The sequence below is a fragment of the Haemorhous mexicanus genome, chromosome 5 (genome assembly GCF_027477595.1).
Source record: "Haemorhous mexicanus isolate bHaeMex1 chromosome 5, bHaeMex1.pri, whole genome shotgun sequence".
Lineage (NCBI taxonomy): Eukaryota > Metazoa > Chordata > Aves > Passeriformes > Fringillidae > Haemorhous > Haemorhous mexicanus.
This window is the reverse complement of record NC_082345.1, coordinates 60207312-60228255: the sequence shown is the minus strand read 5'-3', so window position 1 is coordinate 60228255 and position 20944 is coordinate 60207312. Positions and strand designations below refer to the sequence as shown.

At 37.7% G+C, this 20944-nt stretch overlaps 1 long non-coding RNA gene across 11 annotated transcripts in view; it reads left to right on the top strand.

Annotated features, from left to right (window-relative positions):
* Positions 1 to 20944, top strand: part of LOC132327762 (uncharacterized) — a 117959-nt gene that overhangs the window by 70087 nt on the left and 26928 nt on the right. For all 11 annotated transcript variants that reach the window (XR_009486609.1, XR_009486610.1, XR_009486604.1 and 8 more), the window contains one exon: positions 14941 to 15050. This is a non-coding gene — a long non-coding RNA (uncharacterized LOC132327762). The remainder of the gene's footprint in view (positions 1 to 14940; positions 15051 to 20944) is intronic.

The following is a 20944-nucleotide window of genomic DNA, read 5'->3' as shown; positions in this document are numbered from 1 at the left end:
TTGTCAGGCCTGAGGCTTTGCTCTAATAGAATCTGTACATATCCCAGAGGTGATATGTTCTGTATCTGGAGAGGAAGCGGTGAGCCAGATCTTCTAACATATCCAGCCAGTGATTCACTGAATGACTGCAAAGGGGACAAGCTTCAAAAGACAATGTTCCTAAGACTGAAAGATGGGCAGAATCAGAGCAAAACAGTATGGATATTTTATCATTCTTGATATAAAGTAATCTCATAACCTGAGATTTAGCCCGTGTTCCTTTTAACTTTAATTTGGGACATATGACTGACATGGAGTGCTTTAAGTTGTTAAAATTAATCATTTAGAGAGATGTCATACACTGTGAATGGTATTGTTATATTAGGAGCATAGATGAGTTGAGGACACACATGGTAAAAGTGGTTTATAGCACAATACTGAAGAATTGCATAAAGGAGCTTTAAAGAAACTACTGACAATTTCCCATCAGTTAGTTTCAGTGGTGACCCATAAAACATTTCCCTGTCAGATAATGATAGCTTTTGCCATATTCAAGGGATTTTCAAACGTGTGTCAGGAGGTTATACACATTGCAGGGAAACTGAACATTTTTAAAGGTCACCATTGTCTTCATTAGCTCCATCACATTAACAACGGGACTGTTGCCTCCAGCAGGCAATTGCAGCCTCACGAACTCTGCGTGTGAATTGCTGCAGTATAGGCATCTGCAACAAGATCCATGCTATTGTTAGGAGGCAATGCCTTAACTGGGTTACACAAATTGTTTAAGAATTATACAAAGCATAGAATTTCTCTATATTAAAAGCTATAAAAACTGTATATTATCATCCAGTCTACAAAGTGAGTGATTAAAAATTATCTTTCTTCATGCAGATGTAATTATCTTTTTATATGCTCATGGGGTTGTATAATAAATAATGAAACAAGAATTAGTATAATAGGTAAAAAAATACCTGGTTAGTAGGCAGAGGAAATACTTCCCTCCAAATTTGGAAGATGTGGTAAGGCAAAACTATGTTTTTGTATGTATACACAATGCTAGTACACAGAATACAATGCATGTTCAGAGAACCAGTTTAATAAACATCAAGGTACTTATAGTTAATAGTATATTTTCCTGGTTCAGTAGATGAAGGTGAACAGAAAGAGAACTGATTCGTTGCATATAAATGAATAGGTATAAATACATATAGGTAATAAAACATTTATATAACTAATAATACATATCTTATATAAAATAAATCTGATAAATAGTTGTATATATCTGAAGAAGAGGACAGATAGATTATTAGGTATTATTACGAGGTCTGGAGACAAGAAGCTTCCTGGAAGCAGGTCATTGCCTAGAGTTGATATATCAAATGTCAACCATTTAAACCTTGGGTATCTAATCCAAATGGGTCATCTGAGCCCCAGCTGTAGCCACTGCAGCAATAACCTCTGGAAGATTTGTCATATCTATTGTGGGTATTTTATGGTTGTGCTTATGTCTCTTTATACACCTGTCTATCACTGCAGTGCTCAGCAGAGCCCCTTGAAGACCACACAGTTCATAATGAAAAAGCATGAACAATTGGCATGATTTCTCTTCTGAGCTCTTGACAACTTCATAATTTTCTTATGTTCAGGGACTGGAAGAGATTCTTCAGGTTACAGTTTTGATCCCTGGAGGGAACCAGAGGGGATTCGCTGAGGAGCTTTGATGTCAGCACAGCATGTGGAGCTCAAAGTGCCTCTGGGGCAAATAAAAATTGCCAAGGGGAAGGTGCTGTTGATGATGCAAATAAAACAAAGAATGAAGGGGTAACTTTGATGATTTAATAATTTGGATTTAGCAGAAGGATCTTGTAAGATCCTTGCAGGTGCTGGAATGGAGACAGTTAGCTTCTGCTGAGTGACAACGACAGGAGCTCAGCACTTTCCACCATGACTATTTTTGATGCATGCATATTTCAGAAGCACATTGTGAAGAAAAGACACAGATCCTGGAGGAGACTTGGTCACATTGTTCCTCTTTCACGTGACTTGTGTGGATTCTGCTTATCTGTCACACAGAAATCAACAAGTACATTAAGAATGGTATTAAACAAACTTGAAAAGGCCTGTGAATTTATAATTGAGGATCAATTAATGAAGCACATGCCTAAGAGAATATTTCCTGATTTATCTTATATGTTTGCTTTTCTATGACATATATATTAAATATTGCATGCACACTTATTGTGTCCAGCTATACAAAATGAGACAGTAGTGAATTTAGAAACATCCAGAAACAAGTAGAAAATTAACTGGAGGGCCTTTTTGTTGCTAAGTGGTAATTAATAACTAAAACCAGCCATGGTTACTTACTTTCCAGCGTTGTTCTACAAAGTGGTCCTGGCTTTAACACATTGAAAAAATTAGCAGACGGTTTAAATGAAAATTTTTTCGGAAAAAAGTATTTGCTTTGAAGTTCTCCTTTTAATAAGGGCTCTCAGTAAATTTTTATTTGGTAGGACAAGCACCCAGAATCCTTTCTCGTGGAACATACTGGCGGTGTGGGAAACTCAAACCCTGAAGCCTTTTTGAATGCCAATGAAAATGGCGTAAAGAGAGATTTCTAACAAAAAAATTTAATAGCTTTTTAAGGCAAATTTAAGATAAAAAGATTAATAGCTGTGTGCTTTACCTCCTTCTTTTTGCCATCTCAGTCCAGCACATTAGGGAACTTCACAGTTTTCCTTTCTAGATCAAATTAATTTCTTTACTGTGATTAGCACTCAATTGGACTGTTTACAGTGAGCACAAGGGGGGAAAGAAAAGCATGATTCAGTGAAATTGCTAAGAAATACTTTGTGAAATAGTTGTGCCTTGCAGAAGATGGGCAGAGCAAAAGAAGTGATGACACCAATTTAAAATAAAACACTGACAAAAATAAAAGTATATTATAAAATTCTGCATTAAAGTTTATGAAGAGAAATCAATAGTTTCTTAGATCCTGTCGTTTACTTCCAATATAATGATCTCTACATGCTTTGTATGTATATTATGATGAAAAAACATGAAAATATGAGATTTTTTTTCAGTCTGTAATGGGCAAGAAAGATTTGTTAATGTTTATTTTTCTAGAACTCTAATTTACAAAGCAAGGTGACGAACTGAGCAATGAGAGAAGGATGAAAAAGACTAACAGTATCACTTTGCAATTTAGGTAAGATGTTGAGCCAGAAAATTACATATATCTGCAGTACAACAGGTTACTTTTGCTACCCTGCACTCTCACAGTTCCACCTTAGAAAATTATGACTCATATGTTTTAAAAGAAATTTAAGGATTAACAATCAAACCTATTTAATAATGAGAGAATCAGAATTTCAGTAAGTTCATGAAAAGTAAATAAATATGCCAAGTTTTCTGTTTCATCAACAATAACAGTTGCCATACCAGGAGTTCAGTTTCATAGTTCATAATAGAAATCTGAACTTTTTATTTACCTTTAACAGAAGAGATTCTTACAGATATTGAGGCTTAACCTCCTTGATTTTTCTATAAACACTTTTGAGTGCTGACTTTCATTCTGATTATTGCTCAGAATCTGTGTATAGCATTTCATTTTGGTTTAGAAAAATTACTTACTTGTGTCCCATTCTTGAAGCCTGCATTCAACTGAACTTTTTATGAGTACTTGAGCATCAGTAGTGCATTAATGAGTTTATGAATTTCTGAGTCATAGGAATTATCAAGCTGGATCACAAGTCATTTCCTTTGGGACCATCAGCCACTTATCTACAAGACCTGAATCAAATGTTCCAGTGAAAGGTACAAAGAAATGAGAAGCAAATGGACATGAAATAATATACCCTCTAGACAGTTTTCTACAGGCTTTGTTGTACTCAGAAACCCCAAAACCTTTTTTTTCCAAAACACACTCACACACACACATATATATTATGTATATATGAAAGTTGCTATGGATAATCTCATCCTTTTTTAAAGAAGACACTATTAAATGCTTTACAAGCTTAATTTGCTTGGACATCAGCACTAGCAGCAAGAAACAGTTTTCACAGTGCTTTCAAGAATGGTTTTCTTTCCTGTGTCATATCTGATTTTCTGAGGAAAGTGGTTAAAAAGATCCATAGAATTAAATCTTATGCAATAACATCAATGTCTTTCCTATATAATTCCAGGCATTTTCTCTGTGATCTATCAAGCAGTGAGATAAAAGCCCCACTATTATCCTTTCTGATGATTTGGATTTGAGAACAGAAAAGTGCAAGGGATTTCAATGCAGTAACAGTAGACTCTGGTTTTTGGTGCATTGTTACTGAACTTTGGGTAGGTGACTGTGGTGCCCAGTTTAGGACACTGTCTACCCACAGCTTTTGTAACCGTTGCTGAAGAGAAAGGAAGAGGAACATCTCCAAAGAGTGGTCCAGGTCTTGGATGGTCTGAGCTGCTCTCCAGAAGGGTCTAATTTTTCTTTCCTGATTACCAAGGCAGAAAGCCAAGGCAATTATCATCTTGATCACTTGCAATAATGAGGGATGGTCCAAACAGGAGCAGCCCAATAACACATTCTGTGGTAGTTAATAGAGTCTTATACATTCCCTAGTTCAACATATACTAATAGTCCACAAGAAATGTGGACTATTAATAAAGTTATCAAAAGTTTAATTTTATTTCTATCAATCTATCAACTGAATGCTGTTTTCCAGGTAATAAAAAACTAAAAAGGGAGGAGGGATGGGACATGAACATCCCTTCTTACATTGTAAGGGATCCATTTTTAGGAACTCTTTTAAGACATGTTTATTACACTGAATCAAATTGGCATAGCACTGAAAAGAGGCAGGAAAAAAGGAATCCAAAGGCATTCAAATAAAAATGAAAATCAAACCATTTTTGGTTTGTGATACCTGGTATTGCAAAAAAAATTCTCTATAAGTTTGAAAGCAAATTATGTACATTAACAAAATAAAGGGAGACAGTTATATGAGGAAAAGGGAGCATGTGGGACATAGAACCAAGATGCTGTGCACAAAAAATGTTAACAGGCATGAAAGCCTGCTGGACTCGATGACCAGGCTGGAAGGAATGTACTATAGAATTACAGAATGGTTTGAGTTGGAAGGAACCTGAAAGGTCATCTAGTTGCAGCCCTCCAGACATGAGCAGGTATGCCTTCCACTGGGCCAGGTTGTTCAACATCCATCCAACCTGTCCTTGTACTCCTCTGGAGATGGGGCCTCCACAGTTTCGCTGGGCAATATCTTTCAGTGCCTCATCACTCAGAGTAAATAATTTTTTCCTAATACTTAATCTAAACCTACCTTCCTTCAGATTGAGGCCACTACCTCATCCCATCACTACATGCACTTGTCCAAAGTCCCTCTCCAGCTTTCTTGTAAGCTCTCTTTAGATACTGGAAGGCTGCAGGAGGATCTCCCTGGAGCCTTTTTGTCTTCAGTCTGAACAACCAAACTCTTTTACCCTGTCATCATAGAATGGATGCTCGTCACCTCTCTCATCTTGTGGACCATGTCCACCTCTCTTCAGCAGATTGTTCTTGTGTTTTGAGCCCCAGAACTGGACACAGCATTCCAGATGGGGTCTCATGAGAACAGAGAAGAGGAGGAGAATTACCCTCCTTGACTTGCTGGTCAAATTTATCTTGAGTTTTTGCTGATTGTTCTGCTAAGGGAGCAGCAAAACAAAAGATTAGCCTTAAAATATTGTCAAAGATCTGCAGTATTACAGTAACATTTTCTGTGAGACACAGTAATGAACTTAAAATTAAGAAATGCCTGAATTGAGATTTGCAGTATAATCGAAACTGAATTTCAAAGTACCTTTGTCTTATAGTTATGAATTGCACAGTAGCATATGCACTGATGTAGTCTACCTAAATTAGGCGCTAACTGAAGTACCTAAAACTCAAGAGTAGTTATTCAACATTCTGCTGATAGCCTGTCAGCAGGCAGGGAAGTTTTACATTGATTCTGCCAGTACAGGAGCTGAATGGTCCCTGGGGTGGTCTGTTTCATCCCTCTGACCTCAGAAAGTGGAAAGTGGAGTCACCTCAATTAGGTGCCTACAGCATGATGGGATGAGTAATGGCAGGAGCAGGACTGATTCAGTTCAGAGAGGCATCTGTCAGAATGAATGGTGCAGGTTTAATGAGCAGCTAATCAATATTTGGTATTCTCACTGCTGGTAAGTGAGGGAGCACATGTCATCTTTGCTGAACACATCTAATTTTGCAATCCATGTAGAATAATTAATTTCCTCATTAGTATTTCTGTGGTGCTCCTCACTGAAGTATCTGAATTACTCATAAAATGAATTGGTGCATCCTCTTAATACCTTGTAAAAGACAACACACAGAGGCAAAGACTGTCAGGATACACAATGCTCAGCACTGTAGCATCCAAGAGTTATCTACCATGGCCACAGTGAAGCTCATACAGTTGAATTATACTCCTAGGTCAGTTTGCATTCAATGGAAGACAGTGTTTTTGACTGGAACTTGCCTGTGTCAGGATGCTGAGGATATTAGGAGGTCCATGCTGAACAGATAGATAGTACAAAGGCATGGATGGAGATGTCTGAAATTGAAGGTGGCTGCCTTGGAAGTTCAGCAAGACTTCTCTGTTAAACCTCTTTTGAGTTTACTCATGTAGTCCATTCTCTCAATCAGGTATTTAGCATGCTCACCTCAAGAACTTGCCCACCCTACACCTAGACACAGGAAGCAAGGACTTCAGTGTTTCATTCACCATATAGGTTTAGTTTTAGCAGAATATGTATGGGGATGCCTGGCAGTAGTCTAAAGAATTCTTAATGCAGGACTCATATATCAAGAAGTAGGGAATTAGAAGAAATATTTGCCACAAAATTAACATAACTAATCCCAGGGAAATGTCATTTTTGGATCTCAAAGGGCTCTAATTAGGCCTATTGAATCCTGTATTTGAAGACTTGAATCCTTTGCAGAACATCTCCTTAAAGCCTTTTTGTGCTTGCGATCATCTCAGATATCGAAGCAAGGTCAGCAGAATTGTCCTGCATTCCACCTAAATCATGCCAAGAAGGCATTTCAGACACCTTCTGCTGCCTGAGAGGGACGTAGCAGTGTCACTGCCTGCTATTACCTGAAGATGAAGAGCATTCATGTGTGAAGCTATTCTGGGTCACCTGGCATGGTGTAACTGACCGTCCCCTGGTCAGTTATTCTTGTGTCCCTTCCCTTCTGCTCCAGGAAAGAATAAAGCAGCAACCCTCTGTGCAAATTTTGATTAATTATAAAGTGCATTTTCATCCCTTGGGAGCCCTATTTTCTTAGACAGAAGCCCTCTGTTCACACAGTCCTGACTCGTTCCCATGCAAAATGTCACTGTTGCAGTGTTCTCACTTATCTCCAACTATTTTTCCACTGCTTTCCAGGCTCTAACAGGAAACATCTCCCAAAAATGCTTCTCATACTGCTTGCTAGTTTCAGTTTTTGACCTGCTCCCCATTCAGTAACACATTTGAGTTTTATATTTCCTGCCTGACCAGATCTGATGTTTCCTCCTGGATTTGCTGGTTCTGAAGCTCTCCTATACATCACAGACTACTTACATCACTTCTGCCTATTAGTACCTTCCATTTCCAACCTTTGATTGCAAAAAAGAGAAAAAAAAGAAAAAACTAGGTCCAGCTCTGAAAATGATGGCTTATACCATAACCGAGAGCAATGGCTTATACCATAACTGAAGGCAAAGGCCTAATTATGAGAACTATTACAATGAAAAGTTTTATCCTATGCATATCCAAATCAAGTAATATTCATACTTCAATGAATAAAAAATGGGAGCAATCAGGTGCAATAAAACATGGGAGAAACAGGGCTAAAAATTCTCAGAATTCACCATAACGTTTATCTGATATGATCATGGTTGCAGAAAGAGGACATAGAATTTGTGGCATAGAGAGCTATTGGGAAATTGTCTTCAAGGTTCAGTAGATGGGATTATCTCCTCATTCCTTTTGAGGAAGATATACTGAGTTCAATGTCATTAGCTACATTGTGTAAGTCTTTGAGTAAAAAAGAAAACCTGTAAGACTGAGGGCCATAAATTGCAAAGTACTTCATAAAGCACTTCACCTCAGCTCTTACAGCTGGAGAATTCTTAGCTGCAGTTAGTAAACATCATCTTGAAAGAACATTATTTGAAACATTGAGACCAGGTAGAAAGAATTGTAGCAGAAACAGTAGCGTGTTTTGGGAAGAACAGAGAAAAGCATGTGAAACATTACAAGCCTGTGTACTCTGATGGTTGTACCAGCTCAATCCAACTATTTAGTCTTGCATGGGAGTCTGGCCAAATAGTGAACCATTTGACCATAACCAATGGAAGATGTGGTCATTTACTTTCCCCTGAGACTTTCCCAAGGGGCAATGTTGCTCCTAAAAATTAATGCCTCACAAATTTTGAAGGTATACATAACACAAAATTAATCTTCCTCTGGCCACTAATATAACTGAATTTTTGATTTTTTTTTTAATTATTATTCTGAAGAGTGTAATGTATTTTTCTTGTTATAAAAGTTTGCCAAATGCAGCTGGACAAAAAAATCCCAACAATTTTTTCCATATTAAAAATGAAGTGGGGTTGTTTCTCCAACAACTCCAAAACAAATTCACTTAGTTGTGATTCGTGTTAAAAAAAAAAGTTCTAAAAATGCTACTGTGAGTTACTTAAAATGTTTAAATTTAATGACTGTAGATAATAAAAAGTAAACTGGCATTTCTATATACAGGAAAAGTTATTTCTTTTCCTACATTAAAATTTCAAAGCAGTTTCAGTAGGCTCTTAGCATACCTAGGAATAATTTATCAAAATATATATGTCTGTATTAAGCAGAGTTTCTTTATATTAATATTTTAATTACTGGAGTCTAGATCAATATTCTGCATATGGTGAGAGAGCTCTGTTGTCTTTGTTCTTCCCTTGCACACCACACTTTTTTAAAGGCCCGAGAGAGTCAATTTGATAGAGCTAATAAGTTCACATGTGTAAACTGTTAATACTTGCCTATAGTGTTTCATTAGAGAAAACATTGTTATGCTGAATTTTTACAGGAAATTGCTTAATACTATTTGACTAATTTTGCTGTTATCCAGGTAATTTATTATTTTCAATATTCAGGAGTTCTATAATTAATGAAGTTCTATTACACAAATGATGTGTTTAATGAACAATGTTAGAATTCAGTGGATATATTCTTGATGATTTATATGGTGTACCTAACATTCTTTAATACCAAAACAATATAGGAGATGAAAATGCCCAGTAAATATTATTTTTTTGGGGGGCATTCTGGTTTTGAACCTTTTTGAACAGAAATTGAGGTTGCACGTAAAAGGGCTTTCACAGCAATACAGAGCTCTAGTTTTTACCTGAGAAGTCTCTAAACCCCTCTTGCATTTTGAGTGATTTAAAGACTTTTGACTCTAAAGATTCAATCAATAGTTCTTTCAAGAGCTTAAGATTCTGACACTTAGATAGGTTCATCCTGAAGCCAAAGATAAGACAATCAGCCAATTTGGAGTTAACAGCTCCTGACTGGCTTAAAAAAGGACAGCGAATTCTTTCCTTTATGCCCAGATGCCTGGCAGGTCTGTTCACAGGCAGAGAAAGAATTGGACCACAGTGCTCCTAAGGCAGAAATGCATAACTGTCACCTTTTCAAAGAGGAAATGAAGGTGATATGTGCTATCCTAAAGGGATGTCAAGTCAGGCTTGGACTGGGGTGCCACTCCTTTCTTATCTAATATGGGGAAACATTCACACTTTGTGTGTGTGCTACATAAAGTCAGAGCAGCATGGACTAATATTTTCCAATAGTTTACAAAGCATGCTTACTGCAATTTCAAAAACACCAACCAAAACCACTGCTCTTAATAAAGCTCCTGCAACCACTTTTTTTACCATATTCCTGTTCACTAATCACATTTTCTGTAGGACTAATTTATAAATATTAATTTCTTAATAACTATTTCTGTAGCAAAATTTTCAGGACTGTTCAAGAAATTCTCAGTTTCATTTATGTTTTTCTAAATTTCTTGTCTCATTACAGCATTCCTTTCTCTTCCCCTCCCTCTTTCCTGTATGATTCTTACCCATCCAGGCGCTTCTCACTTTCTTCAGTGCTTTATCTTCTTCAGTGCAATCACTGTAGCTGGAAGAAACTTCCATGATAATCAAGCCCAACCTTTGCCAGTGCCACCACCCCGTTGACAAAACCATAGCACTAAGTGCTATGTTCAGTTGTTTCTTGAACATTTCCAGGGAAGGTGACTCCACCAAATCCCTGGTCAGCCTCTTCCAAAGCTTTCACCCTTTCTTTCAGTGAAGAAATTCTCCCCGACGTTCAACCTGAACCTCCTGGGTGGCAGCTTGAGGCCATTTCCTCTTGTTCTGTCACCAGGTACCTGAGGGAAGATATTGACCCCAAACTGGCTACAACATCCTTCCAGGCAGATGTAGAGAGAAATAAGGTCTCCCCTATGCTTCCTTTTCTCCAGGATGAACATCCCCAGCTCCCTCAGCCACTCTTCATCCAACTTCACACTATATGGAATCTAATCTAATCTAATCTAATCTAATCTAATCTAATCTAATCTAATCTAGTACAGATATAAATCTAGTGTCTATCTAGTATAGGTGTAGTATATATCTAATCTAGATACTTCTTGGCTCCCAAGGTATTTTTTTGGGCTAGTACTATCTACTGTCACCTCTTTTTGATCTCCTTGGATGGGATCAGAGAATGAATTCTGTCACTCTTTAAATACAGCTGCTGACATTCTCAGACAGTGAAAATATGTGGATGCTGCTCTCCAAAGAGAGTTAGATGACAGCTTTGTGTATGCAATGCCTAAAATACTTTTTGAAAGTATTTTCTGGCATCTTGTTAAGAAAATAGCTGAAAGGAAGATATATATAAATGTAAATTTCCCAGATATATTTTTAAAAGCAAAATGTGTCTTTTCTGATTTAAATATTATGTAAGAGAACTAGAAAGAAATAAACATACTAAAGCAGTCTATGTCTTGCAGGAATATCTTGAAATTGATTTCAGTTTAAAAGAAGTGTGTCTATGTGTTTGTATACATACAAATATAAAAGTATTACAGAAGCATCATTGTTTAACAAAAAGCTTCAGGAAATACTTAATGAGATACAATTGAAAAAAACCCCTCAAATTATGGCCTAACTACTTTGAGCATTAGCTTGCTAAGGAATTCTGTCTGAGAACATAAAATAAAAATTAATATTTCTAGTTCAGTTAAAGCAATAGGACAAAAATTCTTTTTTCAAGATAGAAAATGTGCAGAAGCAGCAGTACTCCAAAGTGTGCCCAAGTAGAAGAACATTAAGAAGACATTAGCAGTATGGAGTCCAGAGCAGCATGCCAAACATGGCAGGCTCAGGGTTTGTGCTCAGGTGAGCTCAGCTCTGCTCAGACAGCAAAGGGCACATGATGAATTCTGAGAGTTTAAAGGAAACTGTTATAAGCTTGACATTAAATCCAAAAAGGGTGACAGAAAATAACAGATATAATGATAACACTCCAAAACAGCTTCTCACAGATTCCAACAAACAAGGTTTATTTACATGAGGATACTTAAACATACATATTTACCAAATTTCTGTGGAATACATTTTTGTTCTTCCAGACTTAATGATATTTTTTTCAGTGCAAGAGTCACAGACGTCAAGCAGTTAGTAGCCTGAAGATTGGTTGCTGTCTTATATGTTTGTTATAAAGTTTAATGGAAATTTATGCTACAAAATGCATATTTATTTAGTAACTCCAAAGGCATTCAAAAACATCTTTACAGAAAAAATAAGCTGATTACTTGCAAACAGTGCATAATGGAACCAGTGTGAGCAAACATAATTCTCAACACATGAGGAGTTATATTCCTCTGAAAATAATAGTGTTGCTTGAGAATGGAGATGGTAACAAAAACAAAAAGCAAGAAAGTTAAAGACCTGCAAACTATCCTATCCTATCCTATCCTATCCTATCCTATCCTATCCTATCCTATCCTATCCTATCCTATCCTATCCTATCCTATCCTATCCTATCCTATCCTATCCTATCCTATCCTATCCTATCCTATCCTATCCTATCCTATCTTATCCTACTTTATGAATTTACTTCTTACTCTATGAGTACCTGAACACTGGTCAGAGAAGTGTTCACTGCTGTGACTATGTATTTGCTACATACACTTATGTTGTATTCTCCTCTTCCAGGAGAACAGCACAGTAATAGTAGAAAGTAAAGACCCTTACTTTTCTAGAGTTTTAACCTTTCTTCCGTCATTGTTTTTTAATATGCACATCTTGTGACATGTTTGTTAGAGAGGGCAAGGTAAAAGAAATATGGTCTGCACTGGGGGCAGTAGCAGAAGAAATCTGTGATGGCATATTTTTCTGGAGGGTGTGAGTAGAGGGTAGGGAGAACAGGGAGGGCATTTTTGGATCAACCTCTCAGAAATTCATGTCACCTTCATATCTGAGTTTTCTACTCCTGCAGTAGAGAGCTCTGTTATACTGGAAGACTAGAGCTGTCACTGATGCTTTTCATTTCTGAGCTGTAGATTTTTGTTCTGCTATCTTGGGCACAGGACACACAAAAAACCCCTAAAAACCAATGTAGGCCCAAGACCTTGAACTTGAGTATGGATTTTATTGATTGAGCACCAAAATTATTCTCTTGAGGGACCAGATCTGGCGATATGACATCTGGTACATACCCCATTTGGCAAAAATTATTAAAGCAAATGCATCTACTGTGAAGGTATTGGTATTTCTTGTGACATATTACATAGCACTTAGACAGTCTGCTGCTCCTTCTGCGCAGAAAGCACTAGATCAATGGGGGACACCTGGTGTGGAAGGTAAGGCTCTTTCATCCAGATGCTCTGCCACATGAATGTGATTGCCCTGCCATGGTGCAAGAACAATCTGGGTGTCTGCAGAGCGATGTGTTCTAACACATGGATTAATCATCATCTGGGTATATTTTCTTGCCCATAAGCTCGGCTGTGAAGATTTACAGAAAATCTATGTACCACAGCCTTCTTCCAAAGGACACTACTGGAAAGTAAGCTTGATGTGTTCATGATGGCCTCTGTTGCTAGGAGAGACATGGCTGGATTTGGTGACACTTGGAATTTCTTAGGCACTGAAGACATCACATCTGGGTATACCAGTAATCCCTGGCCAGCTGAGGATTTCAGAAAGCACAAACAGTTTATGCCAAGATTTGACTGCAATATGGGGTGAAGGCTAAGTCTCAGTAGCTGAGGAATGAGACTTCATAACTCTTCAGAGACTGCTTTCTGAGACCAGTGAATAAACCACTTCTGGAGAGTGGTCTGAGCTGATGACATCTACGTCTATCCCTAGTTAACTAACTCTCTTTCATGAGAGAGTTATTGGGTGGACTTGTTCAAGCACCAGATCATCTTACTGTTAGTCCTGGGTTTGCAGTGAAGGACTAATTCAAACTTGGTCTATTTTCAAATTAGTGCCACTTGGTTCCAAGCCATTTAATCAATTCACCTAACTTCATCTATGAGCGTTGGTGATGTGGCACGTTGAAAACACGATTAATTAATGTTGGAAATCTCAGTGGTATGGAAGAGAAGAGTGGAGTTCTTATCCTGTGCTTCTCTAGAGGAGGGATTCAAAGCCCTTGGCATTTTCATGTTGATGATTAGACACAATCCCAGTCTGAATGGAGAGGCTAATGTTCAATCATTAGCACCCAGTGACTGATTAGTGCCTTCAGATATCTGTGCTCAGAGCTACAGTGGCAACTGTACAGCATGAAGGTAATGCTAGGCTGTGAATCCTAGTTTTGCAGACACCTCTCAGGCTGTTTCTTCAGCAGTAATTTAAGTCTGGCAAAAGGACTGTGTTTTCCTTATACTCTTCTCTTCCCCATGCCTAGCTTCAGACAGCCACCCATTATGCAAGGCATTGTGACTGAGACCTCTCTGACTATTCAGCATACAGTACCACAGTTACAAAACCAAAAGCGTGAAGTACCAAGCAAGGGGACATGGGTGCACTGATGGGAATTAGTTTGAAGAAGCAGTTTAGGTAAGTAAAACTGATTTGATTGAGAGGTGGGCATAGCCATAATGCCAACATTTATGTCCTCCAAAAAACCTTGATGTGACTAAACTTGCATAGGTCGAGTCTGAATTAAATCTAGACATGTATGCTGTGTTGAAACACGGGCACCAGAAACAGACCTCTCTGTTCTTACATCCTGCAAGGACTCTGCCAGAGGTGCTCGAGATTTCAGGACTCTGCCTGCTTTAAGCTTTAACTAATAGAATGGTGAATTTTGCCAGAAGTGTCTGCTTAGTAAGTACAAGAATTGGTTTCCAGTGCTGTTCCAGGGGTAGAATGAATTTCTAGCAGTGCCCAGATGACTACATTACAGGCAGGGTCCTGGAACAGATGGATTTTTATCATGGAAAGGGTCTGCATGAAGCTAGAATTACAGGATTCATGAGGTCAAAGGTGGAAAATTAAGTGACTATGCTGACATCTTAAAATTCAAATAGAGGTGGGAATTTAATTGTTTTAAGTAATCCCTGGATTATTTATTTAATTTTTTTTTAATTCAACAGTTGTGAAATAAAAAATATAGAGAATATTGGTTGCTTTTATTGCAACCAGAAGTATATGTCTCTGAGTGTGCAAATATGTATGCACATAGTAGAGAAAAAGAGATTGATTTGCCATGTTCAAGCACATTTCTGAATTTTCCCCAAACTGGTGACATAAATAGTGATTAGATTCCATTGCTGAAATACCTGAGTTCTGTGGCACTTAGTTTTTCTGTAATCCTGAATTTTCTTTGTGCCACTCCTTATTTCAGACTGATGGACTCGGCACTGCAACATGTACTGTAACAAATGGAAGGAGATGGGCATCTCTAATGTGTGGTCTCATTTGCTCTTCACTTCACTCAGGATGCACCTAGAGAAGGTAATACATTTTACACACTGTTCTGGTGGTGAATGATGATGCTCTGGATACTTTCTGATAAGAATAAAAAAAACTCAAATGTTTTATTTGTGTCTTATAGTTTATTCTGGCAAAACTCAGCTTTAAAAGGCAAGAAATCCTACTTTCAGCAAAAATTACTTTTTGTTTGATTTTATTTTAATCACATGGATAGAAAGTTTTTTATTGACATGACATGAGTGAGATAGGATTTATCTGAGGTCTTCCTTGTTTGCTCTTGATATTATTGATTGTTTTATGTGATAAAATTAGCATTGGGCAATTTTCTAGGCAAAACCCAAAAGTTATTCTTTCCTGAAAACTTGCAGTTGTCTGTTCTTCATTTCAGCCCTAGCAACAGCAGAATATAGATGGCAAAGCACCAAGCTTATTGTCAACATGCAGCTAATAAGACATCATAATTATCAGTTCAGATGTATACAATGGGATTTACATATTTCTGTAAGTTTGCCATGCTTCCTTGGCAACTGCTTGTTTTAATTACTTCCTTATAGGCCACATGAAAAAAACTGGAATATTAAAGGGAAATTTTTACTGTGTTATGTTCCTTGAAATCACATCCTTGAAATAATTGTATATTGGTTGGTATACTGTATACTGGCTACTGCTAGGCAGCAGTTTCAGTATAAGAAAACTATCAGATGGAAAAACCTCAAACTAAATTATTAGGGTTTGATTTTATTGCTTATCATAAAACTACACTGCAGCTGTTGAAGAGAAGAATGGACTGAGCTTGTCTTTGTGAAAGCATCTGCAAAACTCTATCTTTTGTAACTCCTCTGTGTGTGAAGAGACTGATTAGTTCCGGCTCTTGTATCCAAAATCAGAGGCAAAGGTTTTGCGACTGTTGAGTTTCTTATTGCTTTGTGGATGAAAGTGCTTGTGTCTAGATTGATATCACAAGCATGGAAGATGCTTTTGAGGTGGTTGAATTCAGTTCCCTGCTCTCACAGCCTCCTTACACCCTAAGGAGAGCCTCTGAGTGCCCGGCTCTCAGTGCATGCTCTGGCTGAGTGCCGGCACCTTGCTGGGACAAGATGCACATAAACACCTCCTGTCAGCCTCTTGCTTTCTTTGCAAAGCCAAGCTGACTGAAAAGGATTTTTAATGTACTGGGTTTGACATACCCAGAATGAAGCACACATTCATTCACACTTAAAAAAAAAAAAAAAGAAAAGAAAAGAAAAGAAAATGCCTGTGCAGTTTAATCCTATATATTTTAATAGTCTTTAAGAAGAGAGTCAGCAAATAAATAGTACTGCTATCTGAACGTCTCAGTGAGTTGGCCCTGAGGCACATAAATTCTGCATCCAGAATTACAGGTTTATTTCTTGCTGCTTCTTTGCTGTTCACACCGCAGCGCCTGGTATTTTTCAAAGCACTAATAAGAGCTCATCTTCATAACCCAAAATGAAGGGGTCAGAATCAGCTTTGCCTCATTTGCAAGGAACTGAGAAACAGAGGAATGAAAAACAACATTCACTTAAGATTCTAGATTATTGTAGCTCAATTGTTCAGATGGTTCCAGATAATGTGAAGTACATTCACATGCAACAACTCTGTGTGTCCCTGAGGATGTTGGAAAAGAACTCAGAATTACAATTTGCACTCATTTAGATTAAGACACATGTTTAAAGCACTGTAGCTGTTCCTGGGAAATTCTACCACAGAAAAAAAGTCCTAATTACTGGTGAGTACTGAAAGAACTTGCCTTGTATTAAGAAGGAAATCTGGCAGGGATGGGCTTCAAATGATTTAGCCCTGAAAGAGACAGGCTGGTTACTGAAAGCAAGAGAATTGTCAGGAATGAGATCTCTGTAATTGGTGAGAGTGAGAGTGAGAAAAAATCTATATATCCAGCATTTGTGGCCTGCTGTAAGATATTCATGACTGACATAACATGACCTCACACACCTATCACTGCCAGCAACTGGAATAGGCCCAAAATATGCCAAACTTTGCTGTAGAGTTTGAGTGAGTTTCTGTGTGTTATAGATAAACTGAGACATCTTGAAAGATTCTTGACTTGGTTAACCAAGGTCTGTTTTTAATGTAAATGGTGAAAATCAGATGTTCATCACTTGTTTTATGTCCCCATTAGTTTCTCAAAGAATATAAACAAGCTTCAAGACCAGAAAGTCAATGTACAAAACTCATTTTTCCTCGTGTTACTCTCTGAGTAGACTGAAAAATTTTTTTCAAAGATTTGCAGTTGTTTTTAGTCTGAGCCAAGCACACATCATGAAAAATGTACTTCAAAAGATTAAGATATAGAGAAAAATACTATAAAATCACTAAAAAACAAACCACAAAATTTAGACAAATTTGTGAAGAGCACCAATATTTTTAATAGCTTTTGCTTTCTGGAGAAGAGTACTTAGGCACATTGTCTTTGATAGAATCTCCTGGGTTTATTGCCTTATTTGCGTGAATATTTTCTATGAACAGTGATGCAGAAACACTGACTTCATTAATGAGACATACAGTTAATTTCTTGGCAAAATATTTCTGAAGGAATCCTTTGCGAGGAATTAGCTTTATGCAAAACAAATCTTTATACCAAGGAGAAAAAATACATCATAGCCAGAAACAGCAGCCCTTGTGCTAACCTCTGATTCTACTGACTGTGGCTGACTGGCTCCTCCAGTCTTAAAAAAAACATTTTTAACTAAGAATTATTCTGAATACCATCCAGTTTAAAAACAGGAGCTAAAACTAAGGGAAATATTTAGATTGCATGGCAACAAAACAGCAGCACAAAACCTGACTTAGCTCCAGGTTTGATTTAACTAATAACCTTAACTATATTTATTCGATATTATTAGTGTTGAAAATGGTATGTGAATGTAAGCAAGCATCACAATGAATGTGCTACAGGTTCAGGGGTTTAGTGGCCAGATAACTTGAAAACTTACTTAGTAAGGAAAAGTCTTTCTAGGTTATATGCAGAACCCAAATCAATAGTTTTCTTGTGCTTTTGAGAATAACTGTGAAACAATAATTTTCTGTTTATAGTTTTCCATCCCCAGAATATTTACCACAACCTTATTTACTGGTTTCACATTAAATAGGGTATTGTTGTGCCTATATTTCTTCACTCAGATGGATTTACATCAGTGAATTCTCAAAATTTCTTGTGAAAAATGAGTGTGTCATACACATCACTGGAAAGCTGTGCTTAGGTCCTTGTCCTGGTTTAGGGCAAATTTGGGAGAGAATCCCCAAAAAGGGTCCCCTCCAGAAAGCAAACCCATCACAGCCCCTCCCCCCAACAGGTATGGGAAGGATTCCTCGGAGAGAAGTGGAAAGAACCCGTTTATTTAACAGGGACAGCACCCCCAGCACACAAAATGAACAATACCAGATGATACCACTCTGTCACTGCTCTGAAAAAGATGACAAATTCAGAAAGTCTCTCCTGGGGTGGTTTCTCTGTTATCAGTCCTTCCAGCACTGGGGCAGCTGCTGCAGCCACAAGAAGCAAACTCTCTCTCGGGTTTCCCAGGTCCCAGTCCAGAGCAGGTTACAGTAGGTCCAAACAGGAAAGGGGAAACAGTCCAGAAAGGAATTTGGACTGTTTAGCTAAATTAACTAATGAGCAGAGGAAAGAAGCAAGAGCAAGCCGAAGCAAAGCAGAAGCACAGCAGAAGCAAGAGCAAAAGCAAAAAGCAGGGCAAAAAGCAAAACCAGCACTATGTAGTGTACTATCTGTATGTCCCGCCGAGTGGCTGATAAGAGGCCCAAAACAAAACTTTCACTCTGCAGAGCCAGTCTTAAAGGCACAGAACATAATATCCAGCATAAATTACACACACGAATGGGGATACCAGCATCCTAACGTCACCCTAGGACAGTCCTTTACATATAGGGCTGTGTGCAGGGCTGTTCCTCAAGCATAAAGGTATAAGTGGAACTTCAGAATGGTGCTACTTCCCAACATATAAAGGGTCTTGCATGTATTTTTGTCCATGGATGTTAAAACTACCAGAAAATGGAATCCCTGTAAAAAGAATTGGCCAAGAATAGATTTTCTTTTTAATCTCTTACTGCTGCCTGAAATTCACCGAAAGCCTTTTTCTAAAACACAATTCTCTATGAAAAGTTGTACTTACAATGAGACAAAGAGGATTAAATAATATCTGAATTTCTGTGCTTGTCACCATGGAGTATAAATTTACAGGATTAGTCAAATAAATGAGACATCATAATGAAGGGGCCCTCCAACCTATATCAGGAACTTCAGATTACAATGTCTTTAATTACTCATCAGGTTCTAATTTCAAGTGCTTTATGCCTTTCCTTGAAAAGCTGTTCCTGGCTCAAATTTTTATCTTTATTGACTTTGAAGCTTACATAAGTGTTTTCCCAATGATTTGTGCTAAAGCTGCTCCTATGTAGAGTTTCAGTTTGTGGAAGATTTTGCCTGTTTGATATTCTGATTCTTTTCCCTTTGAAGTTCAGCAAAAGTCCTGCAATTAATGCCAGGGAGAATAGGATCTAAGGATAAATGAGGGTGTTGGGGGAGTCACTAAAAAATTACTTCTACAGCCTTTGTCAGAGAAATAGTTCTGCATTGGTTTTTGGCCTCCAGCCTTTTTAAGCTCATCACTGAGTCTCACATGCACATCAGAAAAACATTCTCTGCATCATTCCTAAAAGACATGTCCTTGAGCTTTACTCATAGATTATGAATAAAACTGGAGATTATAGGATTACTAAAAAAAAAAATGTGATAGGGGTAAATCAGTACCTAAAGGGGAGATTGTGGTTGACTGTGCTGAAGGAAACTACAGGTTGTCCATTGTGGTGAAATTCCTTAAGCACTTCAGTTAGGCCAAATTATATTTAATGCATTAATTTAAAGCTTTGAGAATGTACTAGTGGTAGTTGCACACATTTAGGAAAATAATTCAATGTACTAAGTGTAAGAATATAATGAATGAAATTTATTGTCTTGAGAACTGGTAGTGCAGACAGGTGAGAAAAAATAATAATTTTCAGTAGAAGCAAAAGCTGTGAAATTTCCTGTGCTTTCAATAGCTGATTAGATGGAAGCGGCAGGGGAAAAGAAAGAACTGGATGTTAGTGGACTACAAGATGTTTTGGAAAATAAGATTGTGAAAAAGTCCAGTGTTCAATGTTAATATCCCTTGAAATGCCAGATTTTCTCAGCTAGAAGAAAATTGAAGCCAGAATACATGCCTTCCTCCCTCTCCAGCTGTGTTGCTTGCAGAGGTAATGACCCCAGTCGTGCTCCCAGCTGCTAATCACTTTCTCCTTCACATCATGATGTGTCTTCTAACTCGTCTCAGCCAAATGAGCTAGGTTGTCTTAAAAAGTTTCAACGAAAGATGTAAATGAGCTCCCCCAGCTTATTTAATCAGAAATAAAAGATAATAATCACTTAACTGGCTTGCTGGCATAATCTAAGCAAGTGATAATCTATCAGGGTATTCTCCAACAAAAAGTAGAGCAGAAAATGGAAGGTTAGCCTCTGGTTATCAATTATAACTTTTTATAGTGGCCTTAAAAATGGGGAACTCTGCACTGGGTGTGATTAGACGTGGAAGATAAGATATAACAACAGCCAACAACTACAATGTGCCAAAATACAGCTGCCTTGCATTTGAGGGTTACTTTTGGAGAAACTGGAAAGCATAGATAAAATATTGGAAGACCTGAAGAAGAACACATTTTGTGACTGCTCATAAGAAGCACAGAAGTCACCAAATCATACAACTTCTAGTCTAATCTCAATTCCCAGAAAAAGATTTTACCAAGGAATCAGACCTATCTCTAAGCATGCAGAAGATAACAAGCAGATAAATAACAGACAGTGCTGAATTGTCAACAGT